Source organism: Triticum aestivum, chromosome 1A (genome assembly GCF_018294505.1).
Source record: "Triticum aestivum cultivar Chinese Spring chromosome 1A, IWGSC CS RefSeq v2.1, whole genome shotgun sequence".
Taxonomy (NCBI): domain Eukaryota; kingdom Viridiplantae; phylum Streptophyta; class Magnoliopsida; order Poales; family Poaceae; genus Triticum; species Triticum aestivum.
Genome location: NC_057794.1, coordinates 243,465,035 through 243,486,203, shown reverse-complemented (window position 1 = coordinate 243,486,203; position 21,169 = coordinate 243,465,035). Strand labels below are relative to the sequence as shown.

At 45.4% G+C, this 21,169-nt stretch overlaps 1 long non-coding RNA gene across 3 annotated transcripts; it reads right to left on the bottom strand.

Moving 5' to 3' along the window:
* Window positions 1-684: 684 nt before the first annotated feature.
* Window positions 685-2,138, bottom strand: LOC123114077 (uncharacterized). 3 transcript variants are annotated; one of them, XR_006456436.1, is made up of 4 exons: window positions 1,789-2,138; window positions 1,639-1,687; window positions 1,288-1,417; window positions 685-1,087 (listed from the first exon to the last, which is right to left on the bottom strand). It is a non-coding gene; the product is annotated as an uncharacterized lncRNA (long non-coding RNA). The 3 variants fall into 3 exon arrangements; XR_006456408.1 differs by having other exon boundaries at window positions 685-1,417; window positions 1,789-1,879; window positions 1,979-2,138; XR_006456422.1 differs by having other exon boundaries at window positions 685-1,417.
* Window positions 2,139-21,169: the final 19,031 nt, after the last annotated feature.

Below are 21,169 nucleotides of genomic sequence, written 5' to 3'. Positions count from 1 at the left end.
TAGTGTATATGAGGAGGATTTATGGAGTGCGAAATATTTCCTATGAAAAGAAATATAAGTCTATTTGAATGTTTGGATGATATAAAAAGTAAGAAAAATTGCTCTATTGTAGAGTATCTCCAAATTTGTGTAATAAACAGCACATCGCCAAAATAAAGAGAAGTAACATATTCTGATGATATTTTTCTCATAATAATTGAAGATAATATCATTTGTTGTATTTTTCTTGCGGGAAAATTTGTTGTCTATTAGAAGTGCGTAGAAGCAAGACAGAGAGATTTCATACAAATTTCCAAGCTTCACATTGTTAATGTGCCCGAATAGGAATTAGCTTGCATTCCACCTTTATCTACTTACTCACGAAAGATAACCAAAGCTATACAATTCCTTAGTGGACACATATTGACTCCATTGTACTACATCTTATTTAACACCCTACTAGGAAACATAGGGCAATTAAATTGAAGGAAATTCAGAACATCCCCTGTCTGATCCTCTCAGCAAGGAAAACCTTTTAGGCTAGGATTGTTATTAGCAACATAACAATCAATTAGTGATATATACTAACCACAAAAAATATTGTTTGTTAGTGAGAACTAAATTCAGTACTTCAATAAAACATTTGGTATGGCACCATTCAATTAAAAACTTACATTGTAAAGTAAAGATGTAGGTTTGAAAAGATAATATCAAAGTTTAAACCTTATAGAAGAATGTTTGATTGTAACTACACCTGCATGTTTGAAAACTGAGCACCTTCTAGCATAGGTGGAAAAAATGGTAACATCTATCGCCAAACCAGAAATAGTACAGTGTCCTTGTTTGTCTTCACACACTTACATCCCAGAGAAGCACGTGCATGAGAACATTCTCCACTGTCGAGCATTCAACTATAGAAACATTGAGACATGTAGCAGTTTGCAACTATAGAACATTCTCCACTGCCGAACATTCAAGAACATTCTCCACTGCTGAGCACTCAACTATAGAAACATGCTTGATAGAGGGAAGCACCACAAGGCTCCGAGCAGGCAGCAGTGTGTAGATCTCAGATTTTGCTGACTCAAACATTTCTATCTATCTTATTCTAAAAACAGAAACAATTAGAACTTACTTTGCTTGTTGAAACGGTTATAAATTAGAACTGACAAACAGTATAATGAGGGAGTATATTTTAAACATCCATCGGATGATCCGTAAAGTTAATTAATAATATATAGTTATCATGACGACATGCAACTCACACTTTAGACTTACATGAAGTGAAACACAATTTTTTCCACTTACATGGATTGTGATGTCGAGGACATAATTGAACCAATACACTTGGGGGGGGGTGCTGGACACAGTAGAAGAACTGACTCTTCATATTACTCAAAATTTTGGTTGCAAGGTTTTCTGGCGAACCCAGCCAAGGCTGCAGCGTGATATAGGCAATCAGATAGTATAAGTTGATAATAGTTCAGAAAGACCAAAACAGTAGCCATACATCGATGGGATGGAAAATAATACAAATATTTAGTCATCTATGAACATAGCCAGAAAATAAAACGAACATCCTGTAGGATAACCTCCCATTAAAGTGGAAAAATAGTGGAGGGGGATTAGGAATGGAGCCATGAAGGAATTAGGAAGAACCTGATACGGCGTGAGGATTGAAGCATGACAAAATTGAAATCCAAAATACCTGAAGAAGAAAAAGAATAAATCAAGGTTAATTAGGGGATGCAATCAGGGATTAACATAAATAAAAGGGATGAGTTACCGCTCTAAAATTCTCGATGTTACCGTGTCTAGTTGGGTTTTAGATTGCTCCGCTCCGGCACACCAACTTCTGATAGAGACCCAATGAATCCTCAAGAGCAAAGGGCGTGGAGACCTGTGGAGCAGCTCCATCGGTTGAGAAGATGAAGAGGGAGAAGGAAATCCATCAATCAGTGAGATTAGTCTATGCGGAGGAATAAACGGGCGATACTACCACATCTTCTGCGACCAGATCACGTGAAGGCTTTGGCCACGGCGGCGCAGCTAGGAATGAGAAAGAGGGGGTAGATATAGAGGGGAGATGAGAAGAATCACTGGATATTTATTCATTCAGGGAAATGAACGAACCTTTGAGAGTTTGTTGATTAGATTAATACAGAGGGAGTAACAGTATAGGTTAAGACGAAAAGGTCAGGAAGATAACGCACCGGGGAAAAAACCATTTTTTCGATGAAATGTTGAACAAATTAATAAACTAAGCCTGCATGGCTTCATGTAAGGAAGCACATGATGGTTTAAGAACTGTTGATGTGACTAGATTGATGATGTGGACAGCCTGCATGTTTAGATAAATAGGGTAGTGGGGATCATTCTCTTAGGTATATAGGATATGTTACTTCGTGTGTTGCACATCTAACTCATCAACATGCATAAGCGTTAGGATGTGTGTCCATTCATAGGACATTTGAGGATTCTAATATATTTAGCTCACACCGCAGCTTGCAAAACCTTTTCTCATCCAAGGGCTTCGTGAAGATATCTGCCAATTGCTCTTCAGTGTTGACATGAATGATATTAATGTCTTCCTTCATGACATGATCTCTGAGAAAGTGATGATGGATCTGAATGTGCTTTGTCTTCGAGTGCTGAACTAGATTGTTGGCAATCTTGATAGCGCTTTCATTGTCGCAGTAGAGTGGCACATGCTTCAGGTTGATGCCATTGTCCTTGAGAGTTTGCTTCATCCAGAGAAGCTGAGGGTAGCAAGATCCAGTAGCAATGTATTCAGATTCAGCAGTGGAGAGTGATACACAGTTCTGCTTCGCTGAAGACCAAAAGACAAGAGATCGTCCACGAAAATGACATGTGCCTGATGTGGACTTGCGATCAACCTTGTCACCAGCATAATCAGCATATGAGAATCCAACTAGATCAAACTCTTGAGCCCTTTGGATACCATAATCCTAGTGTTGGGGTGTGAGCCAAATATCTAAGAGTTTTCTTCACAGCGAGGTGATGCAATTCCTTTGGTGCCACTTGGAAACGTGCACACACGCAAATGCTAAGCATTATACCAGGCCTAGATGCACATAAGTACAATAAAGAACCAATTATGGAGCGGTATACCTTTTGATCGAATTCTTTACCATTGTCGTTGGGGCCCAATTAGCCTTTGGTTAGCCTTAGCATTGTGTACCCTTTGCAGTGTTGCATTCCAAACTTCTTCAGGCAATCTTTGAAGTATTTCTCTTGTGATATGAAGATGCCATTTCTTTGTTGATGGATTTGATGATCAAGGAAGAATTGCATCACTCCCATCATGGACATCTGATATTGCTCTTGCATCATATGCCCAAACTCATCATTGTATCTCTTGTCAGTGCAGCCGAAGATAATGTCATCCACATAGATTTGGCATACAAACAGTTCACCATCATATTGTTGGGGAACGTAGCAGAAATTCAAAATTTTCCTACGTGTCACCAAGATCTATCTATGGAGAGACCAGCAACGAGTAGAAAGAGAGTGCATCTACATACCCTTGTAGATCGCTAAGCGGAAGCGTTCAAGTGAACGGGGTTGATGGAGTCGTACTCGTCGTGATTCAAATCACCGATGATCCTAGTGCCGAACGGACGGCACCTCCGCGTTCAACACACGTACAGCCCGGTGACGTCTCCCACGCCTTGATCCAGCAAGGAGAGAGGGAGAGGTTGAGGAAGACTCCATCCAACAGCAGCACAACGGCGTGGTGGTGGTGGAGGAGCGTGGCAATCCAGCAGGGCTTCGCCAAGCACCATGGGAGAGGAGGAGTAGGAAGAGAGGTAGGGCTGTGCCAGAACTTCATGTATCACTCCCATGCGCCTCCCCACTATATATAGGGGTGGAGAGGATGCTTTCTTGCCCTCCAAGTCCATTGGGGCGTTGGCCAAGGTGGGAGGAAAGAAATCTCATTATTTCCTTCCCCACCGATTGTTATCCCCCCTTTTTAGGGATCTTGATCTTATCCCTTCGGGATATGATCTTATTCCTTCTAAGGGGGGATCTTGGTGCGCCTTGACCAGGGGTGTGGGGCCTTGCCCCCACTACCCACGTCCATGTGGGTCCCCCATGCAGGTGGGCCCCACTCTGGAACCTTCTAGAACCTTCCCGGTACAATACCGAAAAATCCCGAACATTTTCCGGTGGCCAAAATAGGACTTCCCATATATAAATCTTTACCTCCGGACCATTCCGGAACTCCTCGTGACGTCCGGGATCTCATCCGGGACTCCAAACAACATTCGGTAACCACATACAAACTTCCTTTATAACCCTAGCGTCATCGAACCTTAAGTGTGTAGACCCTACGGGTTCGGGAGACATGTAGACATGACCGAGACGTTCTCCGGTCAATAACCAACAGCGGGATCTGGATACCCATGATGGCTCCCACATGTTCCACGATGATCTCATCGGATGAACCACGATGTCAAGGACTTAATCAATCCCGTATTCAATTCCCTTTGTCTATCGGTATGTTACTTGCCCGAGATTCGATCGTCGGTATCCAATACCTTGTTCAATCTCGTTACCGGCAAGTCACTTTACTCGTTCCGTAACACATCATCCCGTGATCAACTCCTTGGTCACATTGCGCATATGATGATGTCCTACCGAGTGGGCCCAGAGATACCTCTCCGTTTACACGGAGTGACAAATCCCAGTCTCGATCCGCATAAAACAATAGATACTTTCGGAGATACCTGTAGTGCACCTTTATAGTCACCCAGTTACGTTGTGACGTTTGATACACCCAAAGCACTCCTACGGTATCCAGGAGTTACACGCTCTCATGGTCGAAGGAAGAGATACTTGACATTGGCAAAGCTCTAGCAAATGAACTACACGATCTTTTGTGCTAGTCTTAGGATTGGGTCTTGTCCATCACATCATTCTCCTAATGATGTGATCCCGTTATCAACGACATCCAATGTCCATAGCCAGGAAACCATGACTATCTGTTGATCACAACGAGCTAGTCAACTAGAGGCTCACTAGGGACATATTGTGGTCTATGTATTCACACGTGTATTACGATTTCCGGATAATACAGTTATAGCATGAATAAAAGACAATTATCATGAACAAGGAAATATAATAATAATACTTTTATTATTGCCTCTAGGGCATATTTCCAACAGTCTCCCACTTGCACTAGAGTCAATAATCTAGTTCACATCGCCATGTGATTAACACTCACAGGTCACATCGCCATGTGACTAATACCCAAGAGTTTACTAGAGTCAGTAGTCTAGTTCACATCACTATGTGATTAACACTCAATGAGTTTTATGTTTGATCATGTTGCTTGTGAGAGAGGTTTTAGTCAACGGGTCTGAACCTTTCAGATCCGTGTGTGCTTTACAAATCTCTATGTCATCTCCTAGATGCAGCTACCACGCTCTATTTGGAGCTATTCCAAACAACTGTTCTACTTGGAGCTATTCTAAATTATTGCTCCATTATATGTATCCGGTCTCTCTACTCAGAGCTATCCGGATAGGTGTCAAGCTTGCATCGTCGTAACCTTTACGACGAACTCTTTTACCACCTCCATAATCGAGAAAATTCCTTAGTCCACTAGTTACTAAGGATAACTTTGACCGCTGTCCTGTGATCCATTCTTGGATCACTCTTGTACCCCTTGACTGACTCATGGCAAGGCACACTTCAGGTGCGGTACACAGCATAGCATACTGAAGAGCCTACGTCTTAAGCATAGGGGATGACCTTCGTCCTTTCTCTCTATTCTGCCGTGGTCGAGCTTTAAGTCTTAACTTCATACCTTACAACTCAGGCAAGAACTTCTTCTTTGACTGGTCCATCTTGAACACCTTCAAGATCATGTCAAGGTATGTGCTCATTTGAAAGTATTATTAAGCATTTTGATCTATCCTTATAGATCTTGATGCTCAATGTTCAAGTAGCTTAATCCAGGCTTTCCATTGAAAAACACTTTCAAAATAACCCTATATGCTTTCGAGAAATTCTACGCCATTTCTGATCAACAATATGTCAACAACATATACTCATCAGAAATTCTATAGTGCTCCCACTCACTTCTTTGGAAATACAAGTTTCTCATAAACTTTGTACAAACCCAAAAAATTTTTATCATCATCAAAGCATACGTTCCAACTCCGAGATGCTCACTCCAGTCCTTAGAAGGATTACTGGAGCTTTGCATACTTATTAGCATCTTTCGGGATTGACAAAACCTTCCGGTTGTATCACATACAACCTTTCCTCATTAAAATCGTCGAGGAAACAATGTTTTGACATCCTATCTGCAAGATTTCATAAATAATGCAGTAATCGCTAATATAATTCCAACAGACTCTTAGCATCGCTACGAGTGAGAAAATATCATCGTAGTCAACTCCTTGAACTTGTCGGAAAACATCTTAATGACAAGTCGAGCTTTCTTAATGGTGACATTTACCATCATTGTCCGTCTTCCTTTTGAAATCCATCTGTACTCATTAGCCTTACGACCATCGAGCCGTTCTGCCAAAGTCTACACTTTGTTTTCATACATGGATCCTCTCTCGGATTTTATGGCCTCAAGCCATTTATCGGAATCCGGGCCCACCATTGCTTCTCCATAGCTCGTAGGTTCATTGTTGTCTAGCAACATGACCTTCAAGACAGGATTACGTACCACTCTGAAGTAGTACGCATCCTTGTCATCCTACGAGGTTTGGGAGTGACTTGATCCGAAGTTTCATGATCAATATCATAGGCTTCCACTTCAATTGGTGTAGGTGCCACAGGAACAACTCCCTGTGCCCTGTCACACACTAGTTGAAGAGACGGTTCAATAACCTCATCAAGTCTCCACCATCCTCCCACTCAATTCTTTCGAGAGAAACTTTTCCTCGAGAAAGGACCTGATTCTAGAAACAATCCATATTGCTTTCGGATCTGAATTAGGAGGTATACCCAACTGTTTTGGGTTTCCTATGAAGATGCATTTTATCCGCTTTGGGTTCGAGCTTATCAACCTGAAACTTTTTCATATAAGCGTCGCAGGCCCAAACTTTTAAGAAACGACAACTTAGGTTTCTCTAAACCATAAATCATACGGTGTCATCTCATCGGAATTACGTGGTGCCCTATTTAAAGTGAATGTGGTTGTCTCTAATGCCTAACCCATGAACGATAGTGGTAATTCGATAAGAGACATCATGGTACGCACCATATCCAATAGGGTGCAACTATGATGTTCGGACACACCATCACATTATGGTGTTCCAGGCGGTATTAATTGCGAAACAATTTCCACAATGTCTTAATTGTGTGCCAAAACTCGTAACTCAGATATTCATCTCTATGATCATATCATAGACATTTTATCCTCTTGTCACAATGATCTGCTACTTCACTCTGAAATTACTTGAACCATTCAATAATTAAGACTTGTGTTCCATCAAGTAAATATACTCAACATTTACTCGAATCATCTGTGAAGTAAGAACATAATGATATTCACTGCATGCCTCAGCACTCATTCGACTGCACACATCAAAATGTGTTACTTCCAACAAGTTGCTATCTTGTTCCATCTTACTGAAAATGAGGCTTTTCAATCATCTTGCCCATGTGGTATGATTTGCATATCTCAAGTGATTCAAAATCAAGTGAGTCCAAACGATCCATCTGCATGGAGTTTCTTCATGCGTATACACCAATAGACATGGTTCACATGTCTCAAACTTTTCAAAAACGAGTGAGTCCAAAGATCCATCAACATGGAGCTTCTTCATGCGTTTTAAACCAATATGACTTACATGGCAGTGCCACCAGTAAGTGGTACTATCATTACTATCTTTTGGCATGAAAATGTGTATCACCACGATCGAGATTCAATAAACCATTTTTAGGTGCAAGACCACTAAAGGTATTATTCACATAAATAGAGTAACTATTATTCTCCTTAAATGAATAACCGTATTGCAATAGTCATAATCCAATCATGTCTATGCTCTACGCAAACACCAAATAACAATTATTCAGGTTTTAACACCAATCTCGATGGTAGAGGGAGCGTGCGATGCTTGATCATATCAACATTGGAAACATTTCCAACACATATCGTCAGCTCACCTTTAGCTAGTCTCCGTTTATTCCGTAGCTTTTATTTCGAGTTACTAACACTTAGCAACCGAACCGGTATCTAATACCCTGGTGCTACTATGAGTACTAGTAAAGTACACATCAACACAATGTATATCCAATATACTTCTATCGACCTTGCCAGCCTTCTCATCTACCAAGTATCTAGGGTAATTCTGCTCCGGTGGCTCTTCCCTTTATTACAGAAGCACTTAGTCTCGGGTTTGGGTTCAACCTTGGGTTTCTTCACTAGAGCAGCAGCTGAATTGCCGTTTCATGAAGTATCCCTTCTTGCCCTTGCCCTTCTTGAAACTAGTGGTTTCACCAACCATCAACAATTGATGCTCCTTCTTGATTTCTACTTTCGCGGTGTCAAACATCACGAATATTTCAAGGATCATCATATCTATCCCTGATATGTTATAGTTCATCACGAAGCTCTAGCAGCTTGGTGGCAATGACTTTGGGGAAACATCACTATCTTATCTGGAAGATCAACTCCCACTCGATTCAAGTGATTGTTGCACTCAGACAATCTGAGCACAAGCTCAACGATTGAGCTTTTCTCCCTTAGTTTGCAGGCTAAGAAAATCGTCGGAGGTCTCATACCTCTTGACGTGGGCACGAGCCTGAAATCCCAATTTCAGCCCTCGAAACATCTCATATGTTCGTGACATTTCGAAAACGTCTTTAGTGCCTCAACTCTAAACCGTTTAACTGAACTATCACGTAGTTATCAAAACGTGTATGTCCGATGTTCGCAACATCCACAAACGACGTTTGGGGTTCAGCACACTGAGCAGTGCATTAAGGACATAAGCTTTCTACTGTCCGCATAATTGCTACTATCAACTTTCAACTATATTTTCTCTAGGAACATGTCTAAAACAGTAGAACTAAAGCGCGAGCTACGACATAATTTGCAAAGGTCTTTTGACTATGTTCAAGATAATTAAGTTCATCTTATGAACTCCCACTCAGATAGACATCCCTCTGGTCATCTAAGTGATTACATGATCCGAGTCAACTAGGCCGTGTCCGATCATCACGTGAGACGGACTAGTCATCATCGGTGAACATCTTCATGTTGATCGTATCTGCTATACGACTCATGCTCGACCTTTCGGTCTCCGTGTTCCGAGGCCATGTCTGCACATGCTAGGCTCGTCAAGTTAACCCTAAGTGTTTTCGCTGTGTAAAACTGTCTTACACCCGTTGTATGTGAACGTAAGAATCCATCACACCCGATCATCACGTGGTGCTTAGAAGCGACGAACTGTAGCAACGGTGCACAGTTAGGGGAGAACACTTCTTGAAATTTTGTAAGGGATCATCTTATTTACTACCGTCGTCCTAAGTAAACAAGATGCATAAACATGATAAACATCACATGCAATCAAATAGTGACATGATATGGCCAATATCATTTTGCTCCTTTTGATCTCCATCTTCGGGGCTCCGTGATCATCATCGTCACCGGCATGACACCATGATCTCCATCATCATGATCTCCATCATCGTGTCTTCATGAAGTTGTCTCGCCAACTATTACTTCTACTACTATGGCTACCGGTTAGCAATAAAGTAAAGTAATTACATGGCGTTGTTCAATGACACGCAGGTCATACAATAAATAAAGACAACTCCTATGGCTCCTGCCGGTTGTCATACTCATCGACATGCAAGTCGTGAATCCTATTACAAGAACATGATCAATCTCATACATCACATATCATTCATCACATTCTTCTTGGCCATATCACATCACAAAGCATACCCTGCAAAAACAAGTTAGACGTCCTCTAATTGTTGTTGCATGTTTTACGTGGCTGCTATGGGTTTCTAGCAAGAACGTTTCTTACCTACGCAAAACCACAACGTGATATGCCAATTGCTATTTACCCTTCATAAGGACCCTTTTCATCGAATCCGTTCCGACTAAAGTGGGAGAGACTGGCACCCGCTAGCCACCTTATGCACCAAGTGCATGTCAATCGGTGGAACCTGTCTCACGTAAGAGTACGTGTAAGGTTGGTCCGGGCCGCTTCATCCCACAATACCGTCGAAACAAGATTGGACTAGTAACGGTAAGCATATTGAACAACATCAACGCCCACAACTACTTTGTGTTCTACTCGTGCAAAGAATCTACGCAATAGACCTAGCTCATGATGCCACTGTTGGGGAACGTAGCAGAAATTCAAAATTTTCCTACGTGTCACCAAGATCTATCTATGGAGAGACCAGCAACGAGTAGAAAGAGAGTGCATCTACATACCCTTGTAGATCGCTAAGCGGAAGCGTTCAAGTGAACGGGGTTGATGGAGTCGTACTCGTCGTGATTCAAATCACCGATGATCCTAGTGCCGAACGGACGGCACCTCCGCGTTCAACACACGTACAGCCCGGTGACGTCTCCCACGCCTTGATCCAGCAAGGAGAGAGGGAGAGGTTGAGGAAGACTCCATCCAACAGCAGCACAACGGCGTGGTGGTGGTGGAGGAGCGTGGCAATCCAGCAGGGCTTCGCCAAGCACCATGGGAGAGGAGGAGTAGGAAGAGAGGTAGGGCTGTGCCAGAACTTCATGTATCACTCCCATGCGCCTCCCCACTATATATAGGGGTGGAGAGGATGCTTTCTTGCCCTCCAAGTCCATTGGGGCGTTGGCCAAGGTGGGAGGAAAGAAATCTCATTATTTCCTTCCCCACCGATTGTTATCCCCCCTTTTTAGGGATCTTGATCTTATCCCTTCGGGATATGATCTTATTCCTTCTAAGGGGGGATCTTGGTGCGCCTTGACCAGGGGTGTGGGGCCTTGCCCCCACTACCCACGTCCATGTGGGTCCCCCCATGCAGGTGGGCCCCACTCCGGAACCTTCTAGAACCTTCCCGGTACAATACCGAAAAATCCCGAACATTTTCCGGTGGCCAAAATAGGACTTCCCATATATAAATCTTTACCTCCGGACCATTCCGGAACTCCTCGTGACGTCCGGGATCTCATCCGGGACTCCAAACAACATTCGGTAACCACATACAAACTTCCTTTATAACCCTAGCGTCATCGAACCTTAAGTGTGTAGACCCTACGGGTTCGGGAGACATGTAGACATGACCGAGACGTTCTCCGGTCAATAACCAACAGCGGGATCTGGATACCCATGATGGCTCCCACATGTTCCACGATGATCTCATCGGATGAACCACGATGTCAAGGACTTAATCAATCCCGTATTCAATTCCCTTTGTCTATCGGTATGTTACTTGCCCGAGATTCGATCGTCGGTATCCAATACCTTGTTCAATCTCGTTACCGGCAAGTCACTTTACTCGTTCCGTAACACATCATCCCGTGATCAACTCCTTGGTCACATTGCGCATATGATGATGTCCTACCGAGTGGGCCCAGAGATACCTCTCCGTTTACACGGAGTGACAAATCCCAGTCTCGATCCGCATAAAACAATAGATACTTTCGGAGATACCTGTAGTGCACCTTTATAGTCACCCAGTTACGTTGTGACGTTTGATACACCCAAAGCACTCCTACGGTATCCAGGAGTTACACGCTCTCATGGTCGAAGGAAGAGATACTTGACATTGGCAAAGCTCTGGCAAATGAACTACATGATCTTTTGTGCTAGTCTTAGGATTGGGTCTTGTCCATCACATCATTCTCCTAATGATGTGATCCCGTTATCAACGACATCCAATGTCCATAGCCAGGAAACCATGACTATCTGTTGATCACAACGAGCTAGTCAACTAGAGGCTCACTAGGTACATATTGTGGTCTATGTATTCACATGTGTATTACGATTTCCGGATAATACAATTATAGCATGAATAAAAGACAATTATCATGAACAAGGAAATATAATAATAATACTTTTATTATTGCCTCTAGGGCATATTTCCAACACATATATCTTCATGAAGACAGTAGGATCTAGAGATTAGGTTTGAAGCCTATTCTCTTCAGGAAGTCTTTGAGCGTGTCATACCAAGCGCGAGGTGCTTGTTTGAGGCCATACAGTGCCTTGTTTAGCTTGTACATCATATTAGGACGCTTTGGATCTTCAAAACCAGGTGGTTGTGCGACATACACTTGTTCTTCAATTTTGCCGTTGAGGAAGGCACTCATTATATCCATTTGGTACAGAAGAATGTTGTTGTTGTTGGCATAGGCTAACAATATGCGAATGGCTTCAAGCCTAGCCACAGGAGCAAAGGTTTCATCAAAGTCAATTCCTTCCACTTGTGTGTAACCTTGGGTAACAAGACGAGCCTTGTTTATGACACTTGACCATGCTCATCTTGTTTGTTGCGATAGATCCATTTTGTGCCAATGATATTGTGCTTGCAAGGATCAGGACGCTTAACTAGCTCCCAGAAATTATTCAGCTCAAACTGTTGAAGCTCTTCTTGCATAGCTTGAATCCATTCAGGTTCCATGAAGGCTTCATCAACTTTCTTGGGTTCAGATATAGAGACAAATGCAAAGTGTCCACGGAAGTTTGCTAGCTGTGTTGCTCTTGAACGATTGAGTGGACCAGGTGCATTGATACTATCAATTATCTTCTCAATCTGGACTTCGTTTGCAACCCGAGGATGTACTGGATGAAGATTTTTCCCTCGCTGATCATTGTATTTGTCTTCAGCATTGCCTTCAGGCCGAGCATTGTCTTGATGCTGAATAGGTGCAGAAATGATAATTTCTTCTTCAGCCTGTTCCTCGGTGGGTATGATTTCTCCAGTACCCATAATCTTGATAGATTCACTTGGTGTAGCTTCATCTAGCACATTTGACAGATGCTGTCTTTGCGATCTGTTAGTCTCATTGAACCGCACATCTATAGTTTCAACCACTTTATAGTTAAAGAGGTTGAAGACTCTGTAGGTGTGCGAATCCTTTCCGTAACCAAGCATAAAACCTTAATGTGCTTTCGGTTCAAATGTTGAAGTGTGATGCGAATCCTTGATCCAGCACCCAGCACCAGTCAGAAGTTCATAGGATGTCTTCTTGAAGAACTTATGAAGATAAACTCTGTTGATGATGTGGCAAGCAGTATCAATGGCTTCAGGCCAGAATTTCCTTGGAGTCTTGTACTCATCAAGCATCCTACGTGCCATCTCAATGAGGGTTCTGTTCTTGTGCTCCACGATGTCGTTCTGCTGAGATGTGTATGGAGCAGAGAATTCATGTGTGATGCCAATGTATCAAGATAAGTGTCGGGGCCGGTGTTCTTGAATTTAGTGCCATTATCACTTCTGATGTGCTTGATATTGATGCCATAGTTGGTCATGGCTCGATTGGCAAAGCGTTTGTAGACATCCTGCACTTCATTCTTGTAGATAATTATGTGAAGCTAGGTATATCTTGAATAATCATCAACAATAACGAAGCCATAAAGATGTGTAGTGGTAGTAAGGGTAGAGTAGTGAGTAGGTCCAAATAAGTCCATGTGTAGCAGCTCGAATGGGCGTGTTGTAGTCAAGATTGTCTTTGAGGGATGCTTGGCCCTAGTCATCTTCCCGGCTTCACAAGCACCACATAGATGATCTTTCTTGGACTTGATGCCCTCGATGCCAATGTATGCTTCTTGTTTATGAGAGTGTGCAAGTTCCTCATGCCCGCATGTCCTAGCCTTTGATGCCAGAGCCAACACTCTGAAGCTTTTGCTAGAAGACATACGACAAGCTGTGGTCCTGCGGAGAAATCTACCATATACAGATCGTCTCTTTGATACCCTTCGAAGACTAGAGATTTCTCAGATTCCATAAGCACAAGGCAACAATATTTTCCAAATATCACAATCATGTTCAGATCACAAAGCATTGAGACAGACATTAAGTTGACTCTAAGGGATTCAACAAGTATCACTTTATCCATGTGCTGATCCTTCGAGATTGCAACTCTACCTAAGCCCAATACCTTGCTTTTACCATTGTCAGCAAACGTGATGTGGCTTTTAGTAGATGGACGTAGGGTTGAATCCATGAGAAGACTTCGATCACTAGTCATGTGGTTAGTGCATCCGCTGTCCACAATCGACTCAGTAGCTTTCGGAGTCGTACCCTACAATGCAGTTAGCGGGATAGGCTTCACCAAGAGTATTGTGAAGCACAAACATGTGACGAATAAGCATATTATCAAATTTGAGATTCTTCCTAGGTAAGATAGGATGTTTGTCAAGAAAGCCTGGGACAAAAAAATGGTAAGACCATTCTGGCATTTTATCTTGCGTCCCACAAGATGTTTTAGGTCCCCAACATTGGCGCCAGAAGACTTTGATTTTTGGCTGGAGACCTTTCCCTGCAAGAGAAAGTTAATTCTTCTTAACCACCCACGTCTTCAGGGGTGGATTAGAAGCAATGAGTCTAAGTGCAACATCTAAGAACTTTAGCTTTCGAGCCCTAGCAAATAGCCTTGCAGGAGGTGTAGTACTCATAAGAATAAGCAGAAAAGTTCTTTGTTTTATGAACATAGCGGTTTGAAGAAACACGCTCATATTCATAAGTGTGAGTATGGTTTCCCTCCGAAATATTGGCGTTAGGGTGACCTTGTGAGGTCCTCTGTTTGTATGAATCCTTTGGGCCATATGAAGCCTTTGGTCTAGGGTTTGTCTTCTTCCCAGGTGGTGACAAGATGACATTCACAGGAAGCTTCTCAAGACAACTTTTGAGAACCCAGATCTTCTTCAAAGGTGGCCTGTTCTTGCAGTTAGTACCAATAAACCCGACAAAGGATACATCAATGATAATGGGGTTAGCACAAGTGAAGCCAGATAAGGTGGATGGGTCCACTGAAGGGCCCTTTGCAGCAACCCATATGGTTTTGGGGTACTGCTCAAGCTTCCAGTAAGAACCATCAGCATTCATTTTCCTCTCAAACCCAACACCCTCTTTCCTAGGGTTTTGGTTCAGAATCTGTTTCTTGAGGACATCGCACAATGTCTGATAGCCTTTGAGGCTTTTGTACATGCCTGTTTCAAGCAATGTCTTCAACCTAGCATTCTCATCAACAATAGTAGTGGTATCCTCAGAAGAGGGGTTAGTTTCCACATCAGCAGTTGAATATATTGCAACATCAGAGGTAGTAGAACATTCAACAATAGAGACAACATTATAATGCTCAATACATTTTAAACATCGTGGCACAAAATCTTCTTGAGCGGAACTGATCTATTGGGCGAGTAGTGAATCGTTCTCCTTTTGAAGATCTTCATGAGACGCTCTCAGTTTCTCTAGATCTTGCTTCCTTTAAAGATAATCATAGGGAAGCTTCTCATGAGTAGCTGAGAGTTTTTCATGACGACTTTCAAGTTCCTCGTACTTAACACGAAGATTTTTAATGTCTTCGATTAAGGACTAAGATCGATTCATTTCCGCGTCCAACAAGTCATCGCTTTTGTGTAGCGACTTTTGAATATGTTCCATAGCAGTTTCTTGTTCAGTTGCAATTTTAGCAAGAGTTTTATAGCTGGGTTTGGATTCACACTCAGAGTCATCTTCACTGGATGTTTGAAAGTAAGCATCGCGTGAGTTTACCTTGGAACCTCGTGCCATGAAGCAGTAGGTCAGAGCAGATGACTCAGGTTCGAAAGTCATTGTTTTAAGTGACTCCTTGAATTCGTGGAACCAGGGGTCCTGACGAGTTCGATGACCTTCATAAACATTAGAGATCCGGTCCCATATAAGCTTTGCATTGCAGAGATGCATAATGCGCCTGAACTCGTCTCTAGATATACAGGAGCATATGATATCCTTGTCGGTGTCAAAACCGGCGGATCTCGGGTAGGGGGTCCCGAACTGTGCGTCTAAGGCGGATGGTAACAGGAGGCAGGGGACACGATGTTTTACCCAGGTTCGGGCCCTCTTGATGGAGGTAAAACCCTACGTCCTTCTTGATTATTCTTGATAATATGAGCAATACAAGAGTTGATCTACCATGAGATCATAGAGGCTAAACCCTAGAAGCTAGCCTATGGTATGATTGTATGTTGTCCTACGGACTAAAACCCTCCGGTTTATATAGACACCGGAGGGAGCTAGGGTTACACAAGGTCGGTTACAAAGGAGGAGATATCCATATCCGTATTGCCTAGCTTGCCTTCCACGCCAAGTAGAGTCCCATCCGGACATGGGACAAAGTCTTCAATCTCGTATCTTCATAGTCCAACAGTCCGGCCAAAGGATATAGTCCGGCTGTCAGGAGACCCCCTAATCCAGGACTCCCTCAGTAGCCCCTGAACTAGGCTTCAATGATGATGAGTCCGGCGCGCAGTGTTGTCTTTGGCATTGCAAGGCGGGTTCCTCCTCCGAATATGCCACGAAAGAGTTTGAATACAAGGATAGTGTCCGACCTTGCAAAATAAGTCCCACATACCACCGTAGAGAGAATAATATTTCCACAAATCTAATCTGCTGACACATTTTGGCAGCATGACATCACGCCACAACCTGGTAATTATTTGAACTTTTTTTCTTTAACCAGCCCCGCACATAACGCGAGGCGTTTTTTGACACGTCTTGTCAAAGCAGAGATCGTGTTCCCCTTATCACGGGATTCTCATCAATACGGACGTGGGTAACCCAACCGCGCCACAAATTATGGTGCTTGGGGGATAAGCGAGTTTTACCAGGCTAGTGGGGGCGCACAATTTCGTCCGCCCTTATAAAAGGATAAGGTCTCACCTTTTCTACCCACGCCTTCTTCCTCCTTGCTCATCCACTTTCGCGCACTCGAGCTCCAACGCCCAAGTCCACATCCTTCTCCTCAACTCTCTCCAAACATGTCCAGAGCGGGAGGCAAGTGGATGGCCTCCTCCATCACGGAGGGGCACATCAAAAAGCTACATGGAGCCGGATATTTAGCCGCGGATATCGCGCACCGGCTGCCAGCCGCGGGGCAGGTCGTCCCTACCCTGGAACCTCACGAAAGGGTGGTTTTCATCCCCCACTTCGTCCTCGGACTGGGGTTTCGCCTCCACCCATTCGTCCACGGCCTCATGTTCTATTATGGGCTGGACTTTCATGATCTGGCCCCGAGTTTCATCCTCAACATCTCGTCCTTCATCGTCATGTGTGGGGCTTTCCTCCGCATCCGGCCCCGCTTCGGCATGTGGCTGAAGACCTTCAATATCAAGCCGAAGGTGGTGGGCGGCCAACAAGCGGAATGCGGCGGAGCCATGGTGGGCAAAATGCCCAACGTTATATGGCTTGAGGGCTCCTTCGTGGAGACCATAAAGGGGTGGCAATCGGGGTGGTTCTACATCACCGAGCCGCGCGACACCAACTGGGTGGCGGCCCCCGAGTTTCGATCCGGAATCCCCACGCGGCTCACTTCCTGGAAGGAGAAGGGCCTGTCCTGGGGTTCATTGGTGGAGCTGGACGGACTCCAGAAGTGTATCCGGAACATTATAAGCAAGAAAATCAAGCTTGTCAACATAGTCCAGGTCATGCTCTTCCGCCGGATACTCCCGTGTCAACAACGGGATTTCAACTTATGGGAGTTCGACCCAGCCCAGCACCAGACTCTACACGAGCTCTTTGACACGACGCATAAGGACGTCTAGAGGGTGCGGTTCAAGGGCGCCGAGGTCCCTCCTCTTACCGAGGACCGCGGGCTAAGCGCGAAGCGCCCTGCGAATTCAGTAAGTTCTATACATCTGGTAGGATATTTATTTCCCATAGCTTAACCATGTGTGGGGTCTGAGCTCCCATGCCTTTGAAAGGACTGGGTGGAGACATCGGAGCAGATTAACTGTCCGGCCCCTCTGCCCGAAGACACTGCGGACGCTCTCCTGACGGAGATGCGGACTCCGGCTCCTTATGAGGTGCCGGAGAAGACCAAGAAGAAGGCCAAGGGAACCCGAAAGAGTTCCCGGCACCAGGTGGTATCGGACTCATCGTCCGATAACACCGAGACACACTCCTCCTGTGAAAACGAGGAGAAGGAAGAGGAAGATTCTCCCCCTCCAGCCGGGGGAGACAAGAAAAGGAAGGCCGCCCCAACCAGGGAGGCCGAAGGGTCCAAGAAGGGAAGGACTCTCCTTCCGGACTGCTCCACCACCGACGCCGATGACGAAGATGAGTGGCTGCTCAGGGCCAAGCCCCTGGCGAGTCAAAAGTATTCGGATACCAGAGTAACCCATAGCATACCTTTGTCGCACTGCTTCTCCTAACGTCAAATATGATTATGCAGTCCGCCCCAAGCCCGTATTGATGTATCATCGTCGGACGGTTCCTTGGACTCGTCGGACATGAATAGTGATACACTTCCAACCGCCTCCTCTCCTTGCCCTACGGACAATGCTGAGGTATTGTCTCAAGGGGCACCGAGCCGGGGGGAGACAGTCCCGGAGGCACCTCAAGGCGACCTTCCGGACTCCAGGAGCAAAGGGAGCAAGGCTCCCGGGGGCTCCAAGTTCGGCTCTCAGCCGAACACCGCGTCGGAACCTCCAGTGGTTCCGGACTCGGGCAGGCGCCCCCTTCCAAAAGGGGCAAGCCGCCCGTGCCGGTGACCTCTGTCCATCCAGAGGCACCGGACAGCCTGCTGGGAGCGCTTCGCGGCACTTCCCTCGATGAAGAGCACCACACTATTATGAGTGCGATGATCAAGAAGGTTCAGTCCGCCAAGAGCGGACTGACTGAAGCCTGTGCCAGCCTTCTAACAGGCTTTGAGGTAAGTATTTAAAATATAGGAAAAATATCACCACATAGACAGTAGCCCCTGATGCTCTGTTTGGTGTTCAGAAAGAAAAGCCGAATAGAGGATCAAATAATATCTGCAGGAGTCTAATATAAGTATGTCTATATGCGTATGCAGGCTTCGCTGCTGACCTCTGCCGCACTGACTGCGGAGGTCGCTGCACTGAAGCAGGACCTCGAGGGGTCCGAGAAAGAGCTCGGCCTTGCCAAGAGGCAGATCAAGGAGAACAAAGGTAAGTAATACCTTGTCTATATATAAAAGAAAATGTGGTTGCGAAATGACAGGATCATCATGAATGTGCCAGGGGCCACGACCGAAGTGGCGACCCTGAAGCAAGCGTTGTCCGAGGCCGAAAACAAAGCGGCCACGGAGCGCACCGAGCGGGAAAAGCAAGAGGCATGGGTGGGCGAGGTGCAACAAGAGCTCCAGGCTCTCGTGAAGAAGCACGAGGCTTTGAAGCTTGACTCGAAGATGCGAGAGTCCGAGCTTGCCGCAGCCCTCGAGAGCACAAAGAATGCCAAGGCTGAAGCCCAAAAGGCCCTCCAGGAGATTGAGGCGATGAGGAAGATAGTGGCGGGTAAGGCATTCAATATGCAAAGCAAGCATGTGAAAGTAAATTACTTGTTACTTACCCGAGTTCGGAGCTCTCCAGGAGCATTTGCAGATTTGCCCCGTAGCGTGTCGGATGCCGCGAAATATTACCAGGCCGAGGAGGGAAGCTCGACGGAGAAGTTGTTCTGGTCTCAGTATACTGGGACCGAACACCCGATGCCCATGAGCGACCAGCTGAAGCAACTGGTCGAGCTGCACAAGGCGGATGAACAGGCCATGAAGAGCTTTATAGTCTGGATGTGGCCTGGCGACTCCCTTCCCAACAGCTACTTCGGCCTGGTGAGGCGGCTTGTGGATGCCTGCCCACAGCCGGAGGTCATCAAGTGGTCTGTCTGTATCGAAGGTACCCGCCAGGCTTTTGCCCGTGCAAAGGTGCACTGGGCCAAGATGGACGCTGAGAAGCTGGTGAAGGAGGGGCCCCGCAGGGCAAGGAGCACCGCCACCCCGAGATGTATTATGAGGGTGTCCTGAAGGGTGCCCGTCTTGTGGCGGACGAGTGTGCGAAGGATGTAATGTTTGAATGAACTTGCTCGTGTGATCCTGTATTACGAAAACTTGTTCATATGCGCTATGCAACGCTTGTTTGAATTTAAAATATTACCTTCTGTGCGGCTGTTTATCAAATCTGAGAGATGGCCAATCGTCGTCTTCTGCCCCCATGCCACGAGTGCTGGGGTGTTCGGGATAAATCTGAGCACTCTTTTTCCCATTGTTGGGTCCTTCGAGGGAGGTGCTCAGCACAACGAACAAGGCAATCGGACTATAATGCTTTATCACTCTCACTTAGCCATAGAGTTCTACAATTTTAAATTTTGGCGAAGCCCCTAGTATTTGGCAGGCCGAATTCGGGGCGCTATACACGCCTTAAGCCGAACAAAGCCGACTCCTCGCTTTAAGCGGCATAAGTCTTTAGGGACTCAAGACCTCTCGAATAGCGACTAGCTCTCGCCTTATCATGACAGTCATTTTTAGCTTTCTCTACTGAGGTGCTTAGCCCAGCTGAACCGGGGCACAATCGCAGTAGTTCTCCCAGTGCTACCTTAGCCGATATAGCGGAACGTAAGGTACCAAAACATGGGAGCCGGGCAAACCCAACTATTGAGCCAAGATATGATTTGGAGCTGATGCATATAATGCTATAAGTTCGGGGTGCTGCACTGTCGAAAGTGTTCGGACTTTTCACGCCGTATTATGGGGTATGCTTAAGCCCCTGGCGTATTGGCCGTACCAGAGTGTACGGGTGCTGAATGTCATGAATGAACATATATATATAGTGGCACTATTCTAATCCTGGGATTAGAATAACTATTTGGATCACAGCCAGCCCTATAAGGGCCCGACCGGATGTTACTGAGATCGCGCGAGCGAAAGAAAAAACCTGATCGGCCCATTTCCATCCCCCACCCCACACCTCCCGCATCACCTCTATCGGATCCCCCAACCACCTTCCACCGCCGCCGCTGGCTCCGGCGCGGCTCCGGCCGCCGCCCCCCGACCTCAACACACCTCCTGCCGCCGGCCTTCCTACCCCGATGCCCACCCAATGCCGAACAACGGAGCCGCTGCCCCCACCACTGTTGCCTCCTTCCAGCACAGGGCCTCCTCCTCCCAGCTAGCCACCGCCCCCGCATCGTCCCGGCTCGCCTCCGCCGCCGCCGAGGTTCCTAGTCCCCTCTGTTGGGGAACGTTGCAGAAAATTAA